We start from the raw sequence: 9,815 nt of genomic DNA on the forward strand, positions 1-9,815 counted from the left end.
TCTTGTAATGTGATCTTCATCTCAGCATGTGGAAGGTGGAAGGTGTGGTTTCAGGCCGCCATCGCTTAACAAAGGCCGTTATCAAGTTATGATCAAGCTCTCTAAATAGGGTCCTATACAACCCCTCTAATCTAATTTTCTTGACAATGTCGAGGACGCGATCATCCACCATCGGGCTTTGTTTTTGGAACTCCTCATTACGACCACGACATTTCAATACCCCCAGGTCCTGCACATGATAGAACCATGGTGATGAGATGCAATATGCCATAACCTTTGTATAAATGATTGTAGCTATTGTTCACAAAATATCCCATAAACTTTAATTGGATTTTCCATGAGTTTATGACAACTTAGTTAACGAAGCGTTTGTAGTCTCCTTATTTTTTTTATACAAAAACTAAAAATACAAAAGCTATATATCAAGATTAAGGTTATGCTTAAGAAGAATTACATCAACAAAATCAAGAGTATAGCCTAAAAAAAAATACTAGAGGTAGATAATTATTAAGAGACCATTTTGTAAGAACATAAGCAATCTAACTCAATCCAACTAATGGGCATGACTATGCATTCAAAACTAGTAATAACATTGACAAACTTAGGATTTTAGAAATGAAAAAAAAATCAACATAATGTAAAAGGATAAGAAAAGAATATAGAAATTTAGCAGGTCGTCGGTTTTAATTTTACCTTGCCTTCCTAAACAGCGGACGATCGATGTTCTGTTAGAAACCTTAACACCGAACGAACCTTGGGACCAGGACCGAACTCATTAACCACCTCAACAGCAACGGCAGCCATACTACACAAAGTTTAGGGAGTCAAGAGTAATATAAGCACATGTTCAAGATAAATTGGCAAGGATCTCAATGTATAGCCTAATTTATTGCACAATTCTTCAAATACCACTATGCACACAAGCTCCATAAGAGATAATATTTATGTCAATAAGATAGAATCAAGTGAATAGAAAAACTAGCTAGATAGAAGACATCAACTTAAAACTACTAGGTAAGTTCGGGTGACATTGCAAGGAGAAAATTGGCATATAAAGATAATTTTCAAACATATTTGTTAGTTAACATCGTTTTCAAACTAATTAGCAAACTAACATCTCAAGTTTCTTAAACTCGATTTTACTGTAGCAACTCGAGTCTCAGAAACTTGAGTTCCATGTGAACTCGATTCTTTAACACTCGATTTCCCTAAAACAAAAACAGAACCAAAAGGAGAAAATTGGCATAAGACACCCATTTTCAAACATATTCGTTAGTTAACATCGTTTTCAAACTAATTAGCAAACTAACATTTCGAGTTTCTTAGACTCGATTTCACTGTAGCAACTATCATAACAGTAACACGAAGCATGGGACTTCATCTAAGTTTTTTTCATTAGTTTGAAATTTAATTAACAATTGGAGTCTAAAGCTAATTTTGCCACTTTACTTCAAACATCCAAAATCTAAAACAGAAGCTCATACTTCCGGGTATTTGTTTCGTTTACAATAATGATGCACTAGAGTTCAAAATTTTGGTGTAGTTTAATGATTTAACCATTGGATTCTTATAGACCTTCAAATCTCTATTTTAAATGATCTAATATTAAGTTTTCACCGATCTAACTAACAATCTTAAACATCACCTCATATGATCATCCACAAATAACCCACTTTCAATATAATACATTTTACAAAAGAGAGAGAATCTAACAATCAAAAGAGCAGACATAAATATATGCCACAATAATGCTATAGAGATATGGACACAGCTTGAGCACATTCCATTATACCAATGATTGTACTACAAAGATCACATTGAAGTTTTATGTGAGGACACTACGAATTACTCACAATGGAGCTAACATACATGCTAGCTGTCCTTCCATACAAAATTAAAGCTCTATATGGAATCAAAGATTTTCCCAATTCCAAGCAAAAAAAATATGTACCGCTTGCACCAATCCTTTGCCTCTATCACACGTTTCTTTAGTGCTACAATTTGAATATGAAATGCTAGAGCCTAGAAGAAAAGAAAGGAACCCGGTATAATTGTGGAGCCACATCAGGCATTATTAAGTAATCAATAAAGAATGTAAAGAATAAAAGGACTGGCAACCATTTCTAAACAACAAGGTAAGACCATTTGGTTGGGGAAAGGTTAAGATAGTGAATTAAAGTATTAGAAAAGGAGTCATCAAATTAATTGAACTAAGAATGACAAAAGTCAATGTACTAGCTAGATTAATTTATCCCATATTATGTACAAACTTTTATAAAATGTGGATAATGTACCATATTATGTGAGTAATTAATTTTTTTTCTTTAATTTATTTTGGAAAATAGGTCAGCTACCATGATGAAAGTGTATTTAATAATAGATGAATCCAAATTCTTGACATTCTGACAAATCAAAATTTCCTCTTTTTCTGTTTTCTACTAGAAACAAAATTAAAAATGATGTAAAATCTAATGCGGGCACTACAAATATCAGTTTTCATAGGTAATGGAATAGCACTATAATACTATACTAATTTTCTAGCTTTTTTTTAGTCTTGTTAAATTGTGTAAGAGGGCATGTGAAAGATAATATTTTGCTTTGTTTGTTTAGAAAATGTCCTAAATTTTAGCACGTGCTGGAGAGAGAGTGAGAGATTCTATGGAGCCCTACATTGACATCAGAGTTTCCAAAAAGAAAAAATTTAAACAAAAAGTCTAACTTCTAAACTATGATTTTAAGCCTTGGATTTACAATATACTAGAGTGGTGGATTATATATATTCTTTAATACAACTTTGGCATTGTTGCACTAAAAAAAAACATTGAACTATATCAGCGCTTCAATAACACCGCTGTAGGTCTCTAAACTGCTGGCATAGGTCCAGTTGGGCTATTGATCCAATGCTAAGATTACCTTAAGGACTTGAACCCCACTACTAGTCTACAAGGCAAACTTCCTTCACTCAAACCTTTCAAAATATAATTAAATCCTATATGGAATCCCTCTCTAAAGAGCTTAGTAGGGTATATATTTTTGGATAAAGGGGGGCTAAGACATATGAGGGCCTATATAGATATAAACACCGTATTTTCAAACTGATTTCAAACTTTATAGTATTTGAATGCACAGATCATTATAAAGAAAAAATAGTAAGGCCTGTCATATAAGCATAAAGTGTTTACATAGTCATGAACTTTTGTATATATGCTAAAAGAAAAGGAAATCATTCAAGCTTAACTTTCATCTCAACACTTTAGTGACTTTACTGTGGTCCTTCAAATCAGTACTACTAGTTTCGCATCTATATAGAAGTGAAACTATACCTTAAATTATACAATCCTCTTTTTCATACATAAGATACAACTTCACAAGAATAAGCAAGGAAGATTCTTTGTGTTCCTCCCTTAATGAAAAAGACAAACTCAAAATTATAATGTATCCTTTTTTGTTTTTCCTCTCTACTTTCCCAATGCCAGAAAATTCCATGGCCGACCATTCACACTACTTCTTCTCCCTTGTAGGACAAAAACTTTACATTATCACTCCTAGAAATATAGGACAAATGGACAAATAACATATGACTGATGATCCTCTTGTCACCTCACACTAAATATAGGACAAAGGGACAAACTACCCACTAAGTTTTTTTCTCAGTAAAGAATGTTAAAGGCTGAATTTTTCTCCAAAACCCATTTCCTAAAGTGTCTAGTAAACATGAATATAGCCATTAATTCATCTTTAGATTCAATAACTAAATATTCATATCATGGGATCAGAAAAAGGTTTAAACCTTTAATCAAAGATCTAAGATTGGTAAACGATAGTATTAAGATGTGATCAGTAGCAAAGGCAGATGTGAGAATTAAGAGACAAATGCAAGCAAAGTGTTAGAGAGAGAGAGAGATACATACCTTGAGAAACAGTGTTTGGTGGTAATGAATAGAAGGTAGAATTGCGATATGTGTTTGAAAGCTTATTTGAACCTTTTCTTGACCAACTGGAGATGCTAAAGGTAATTACCCAGGGAACTTGTAATGACAAAATTTAAAAGGAAGCTATATGTACGGAACCCTTTAAACAAAAAAGAAAAAGAAAAAGAAAAAGAAAAAGAAAAAAGCAAGGAACTTAGATAGAATCAATTACCTGAGAGTGAGAGAGAGACGGTGAATGACCCAACAAGGCTCGAAAAGATGCTGGGCTCACAGAGATGGTGGGTTAGAGAGATGGTCAGAGTCCGACAAGGAAAGGAGCCAACGACAACAGAACGAGCCACCGATGAGGTCGAGCCACTGATGAGTTGAGAGGAGAATGACAGAGAGAGGGAGAGTCTCGTGCTTGAGTGGGTTTGAGCGTTTAGGTGTTTGAGAGTGAGAGACTATGAGAGAGAGTGAGTGGTTGAATTTTTGTGATTTTGAGAGTGAGAGATGAGTGTGATCTGTGGTTTTGAGAGTGAGAGCGAGAGACTGAGTATGCGAGGTGTTTGAGAGTGTTTTGGTGAGAGTGATTTGGGAGTTTGAGTGTTTGGGACACGTGGATGGCTGAACACAAATCGAGTATATTAGACTCAAGTTCTTAAAACGACTCCAATGCACTCAAGTTTTAAATCTACGTGGAAATTTTGTCCAGCTCAGTCGGTGCCACGATGGAGAAATCGAGTACAACGTACTCGATTTGTAAGCCCAAAATCGAGTCCACTGGACTCGATTTGTTAGAAACCAAATTAGTTTGAAACGTTGGTTAACTAATAATATTGTTTAGATTTTATAGTTATTTAAAATTTTGATCATCATTTCCAATATGTCGTCATTTATGATTAGCTCCAACCTTCCTCTACTTTTGGAGTTGGAGGCCTCGCCGGCGCCGCAGCAGCTCATCATTGTCATTGACTTTCCAATCAAAAATGCTTTTGCTTTATTTCGACAATCACACTCTCTACACCTCCACTGCTTTTACAAAGCCAAATTATCCTGCGTTGGGAAATGATTTGGCTACACGTGGGGCATTGTCTTTTGTCTTTTTTTTTTTTTTTTTTTTAATGAACTTTTAGTCTCTATATTTTGCATCTTTTCTATTTTAGTTCCTATATTTTTATTTCACCACTTTTAGTCCTTAAATCAATTAATGCGTTCCATTTTGGTTTTTTATGGTTACTCACTTAACAGAAATTACTGATGTGGCAAACGAAAGCCACTGTTGGCACATTAAATACTGACATGGCTAATAAAATAATATTAAAAAATTATTTAGTATTTAAAATATGCCACTTCAGTATTTTAATTTAAAATTTTAAAAAAAATTTTAATTTTGCAATTCTAATTTAAAGTTTAAAAAAAAAAACGAAGAACCTTTTTTTCTTTTCAGTTTTAAAGATTAAGAAAAAAAAAACTTGTAGTAACTATCTCAATTTTTCTTAAATTTTCTTGTCAACCAAACACAACATCATCAATAAACACAAAACACAAAACTCAAACTCATTTTCTTATCTCTCTCTCTCAAGTCAAAACTCAAACTCTGCTCTCTCACTCTTTGCTTTCTCTCATATCTTTTTCTCTTTAAGTTCAGGTTGTAGTTTTTGGGATATGGCTTTGATATGGGTTTAGAGAAAGAGAGGCTGAGATGTGGTGGTTTGGATTTGGGTAGAGAGAAAGGGGCTGAGATCGGTGGTGGTTTGAATTTGGGTTTAAAGAGAGAAGGGCTAAGATTGGCGGTGATTTGAAGCAGATCGGCAATGAACCTAGCCCTTTCGCTCTTCCCAGCGATGTCTTCTGACCTTGTGGTGGCGGTGTCAGATCGAACCTTGTGGTGGAAGATCAACCATGGCAAGCAACCCTTCATTCATTTAGGCTATGCTTGTTATTCTGTTGTTGCTGGATTTGTAGCGAAATTTTGGGAATATTTTGTTGAGATTTTGGGTTTATTTTTTGGGTTATTTGATGAGTTTACCAAGATATTTTTTGAGATTCGTCTAGGATTTTTTTTAATGGTTTTTTTTTTTTATAAATTTTTATGTGTGGCTTTTCTATAGATTTTTCATGAGTATTTTTGGTTGGAAATTTAAGTGTTTTTCTATGGAGAGGTAGAGACGTGAGAGGGGAAATCTTAAGGACTGAGAATTTTTTTTTTCCTTTTTTCAGTGGAGTTATTGGGGATGTTTTTGCTAGTTTTGGTGGTGCTTGGTTGGATGTTTTTCTTGGTAATTTGTGTTTGGTTCTAAGTATAAGAAAATGCAAGAAAGGTTTATGTTAATATCATGTTCTTGTCAGTAAATTTATTTTTTCTGGGTTTGTGTTCTTTCTTGTTCATGTTTAAGATGAAACTAGATATGAATTCATGTGTATTTTGGGTTCTAATTTTGTTTTTGTTTTTGTTTTTGTTTTTGTTTTTTTTCATTTTTCATTTTGTTAAAATTGATAAATTAATTTTTTTAAAATCAAAGGTTGATGTGGATGCTAATGTTTTTTTTTTAATTATTATTTTATGCTGATGTGGCATTTTTTAATATTATTTTATTGGCCATATCAGCATTTAATGTGCCAACAGTGGACTCCGTTTGCCACATCTGCAATTTCTGTTAAGTGAGTAATGGTAAGGACCAAAATGAAGCATGATAATTGATTTAGAGACTAAAAGTGGTGAAAGGAAAATGTAGAGACCAAAATGAAAAAAATACAAAATGTAGGGACTAAAAATGCATTTATGCTTTTTTTTTTTTTGAAAACTTTGTAGTGGATGCTTATGATAGCTTTTATATTACATCTTATTTCAGTACAGTACAACAGTCCTTCCATCAAAAAAAATAATTATTATGGATTTAACTCTGCAATATAAATGGAATGAAAATTATTATACGTTATTTAATGAAATTTGTATATTAGATATCTTAATGATATCAGTTAAACTACATAATTTTTGAAAATACAGAAACTATAAAATAACCAAAATAAAAATTTAGAGAAAAAAAAAAGGGGTAAAATCCATTAAATACTATTGAGATTTATGGTAATGCCAAGCACATCCATAAAATTTCAAAACTAACCAATATAGTCTATAAACACCAACGGTTTGTAACGCTGTTTGCGCACTCTAACTTACCTCCTCTCTTCTCTTTCTTTTTCACACTACCATTCATTCGTTCACCCTTCACAAACTAGTTGGCAGCAACAACATATCACGAATGAACTCAAAACAAGTACCACAAAAACTGAAATTTCAATTTAGAGCAGAAAAAACCCAAAACCCAAAATTCTGGTTTTTCTTAAAATTATGACTTGACCTCTGATCTTCATTGACACTGAAGCACACAGATCTCTACGATTGAATAAGAAAGAAACATTAAGGTCATGCCGCGTGATAGACCTAAGAGAGGTGTGCACTACCTCCGGCTCAAGAGGTATCCAACAAGTTTTTCCAATTCTTAGCTTTATCCCAGGAAGAACAAAAAAAGAGAAATGGCAAAGATAGTTGAAAAAATTAACAAAGCACAAAATTTTGATGTTCTTTATCCACGATTTCTATTGTTTATGGTATTAAATTAGCTATACAAGTTATATATTCGACTTGGTTGATATGTGCCCTCAACAACAATACCATGCATTTTTATTTGAAAATAAATTATATTTTTACATACATAATTATTATGGGTATATTTCATTGTTTAAATGTGGCATGTGATGTCAAATCTGTAGAAAAATCATGTTAATGGTTAAGGAATCAAAGACAAGGAGTAATGATTTTTCATAGATTATTAAATTGTTCTAGGCTGTGGATATTGTTTGAATATCACCACTGAAGCCTACACTTGTTGTGCTACTATATGATAGGATGATTTACTTCATCATTGAGGTAGTGACTTTAAGCAAACAAGTGGATGTAATGTAACAAGTACATACACTGAATCGGATCCGATCAAGAACACCTTATGGAGTGATCACTGTTAGTTAAAAGGTTGTCCTGTCACACTTTTCCTATTGTCCTCAAACATGAGAGGCTTGTGTATACTTATTTATTATGCACATAACTTTGATAATGTCAATTGCCGATGCTCTTTTTTAAAGGCTATATACAAAGACGTTGGGTTATGTGTGTAATGAGTAAAATATGTAAATGTTCAACAATGAATCCACTAGACTCTAAAGAAGAAGTATATTCAGTTGATTTTCATATTGAAGTTGGACTAAAAACAAAACCGGCCAATGACCTTTTTCAAAAGTGTTTTTCATATATATAATATTGTGTGTGTGTGTGTGTGTGTGTGTGTGTGTGTATTTAAAGAGTCTTTCAAAGATATTTTGGAGTCCAATATAAATTATGAAATCAAGAAATTGAGGGTTACATAAGCTAGGGGCATGACAATGATATTAATCCAATCCTAGTGAGTTGTGGGAATATAGTGTGGTGGAAGGACATAAATATAAAATTGTAAGTAATGGGACCTCATTTATAATTCTCTAATCTTCAGGAGACAATTGCAATGTGTTGATGGACATTATTGCAATTTGTAGAAGTTCAAATATTTTCTTGATATGATTGAGAAGGAATAATTTTGAGAGAGTTTCATGATAAGTCAATAACATTCAAAAAGTTATTGATTGATCTTACAGCTGAAGATTAGGATCCCTAAGGATCCCACATCCAATCTCTTTCTTGGGCTTTTTCAAGTCTTGAATAAAAAATAAGATTTTAATTATTATATCAGGAGTTGGCCATCAGAACTACTGAGTGATACTGCAGCCTTCTAAAAACCTAAAAAGAAATAGAGAGAAACATGAATACCTTGGGAGGCAACACACTTGGGTTGCTAAGAGAGGTACACAATTTTGTCCTATTTAGAATCCATGGTTGTGTGGTACAACAATCTTTAAATGAAAATATAAATTTTGCTTTATATTGCGTCTGCAAATCTTTTAGGTTTTACACTTCTTGTACCTTAGACACTGTCTTGATGTTATTAGATAATGTTTAGACTAGGCTTTTTTTAAGAAGGAAGTTGGGACTGACTCTCCCGTGGAATGGGCTCCAAGATCCCATTCTGCCGCTATTAGTTTGTGCTCAAACATTGAATCCAAAGTCTAGGGGATGACGCTGCAAATTGGGCTTATGCTCTATTTCTATAGCAAAAGGAACATTTCTCCAATTTCTACAGTAGAACTGACTTTTTTTTAACTTTCTGATGTGCAATAAATTTTTCTGCACTTTTTTTGCAACATGAGTGACCTTTCTCCATTTTTTGCTGCAAAAATATTTCTCCACTTCGTGCATATAAATAACTATAAAACTCAAAGAAAATACTCATCAAGAAAATGTTAGTTTACAAGGGTTCATATATTGTCAAATACATACATACATACATACATACATATATATATACTTATACATATTCACATATAACACACATATTTGGCAGAATAATGATTTGTTCTTATTAAAAGTAATGCGCATAGTAACCAAAGAAATAATTAAAGCTTTAGTAGAAATAATCATGGGTAAAGGGTATTCACAACAGGATGTTGACTTAAAAGTTCTCAATCCCAACTTATACAACCTTATTATCCAATAAGGCTATAAAGTTATGTGGTTTGGAATGTTAGTAAGAGTAGTCGTCCTTTGGAGATTACAAAGAGTGCAGTTTAGTGTTTTTTGAAGGAGGGAAAGGATTCCTAGAGATGCATGCTAATTCTACCGTGTATTTTCTACTTTCTCTCTTCTCTCCAATATCCCATTCTTTCTCTTTTCTCTCTTCTTTCACATTCAACTCACTATTAAAATTTCCTTCATATGTTTTTCCTTGGTTTTTGTGTTATTCCTCCTACAGTGCT

The sequence above is a fragment of the Castanea sativa genome, chromosome 3, assembly GCF_040712315.1.
Source record: "Castanea sativa cultivar Marrone di Chiusa Pesio chromosome 3, ASM4071231v1".
Taxonomy (NCBI): Eukaryota; Viridiplantae; Streptophyta; class Magnoliopsida; order Fagales; family Fagaceae; genus Castanea; species Castanea sativa.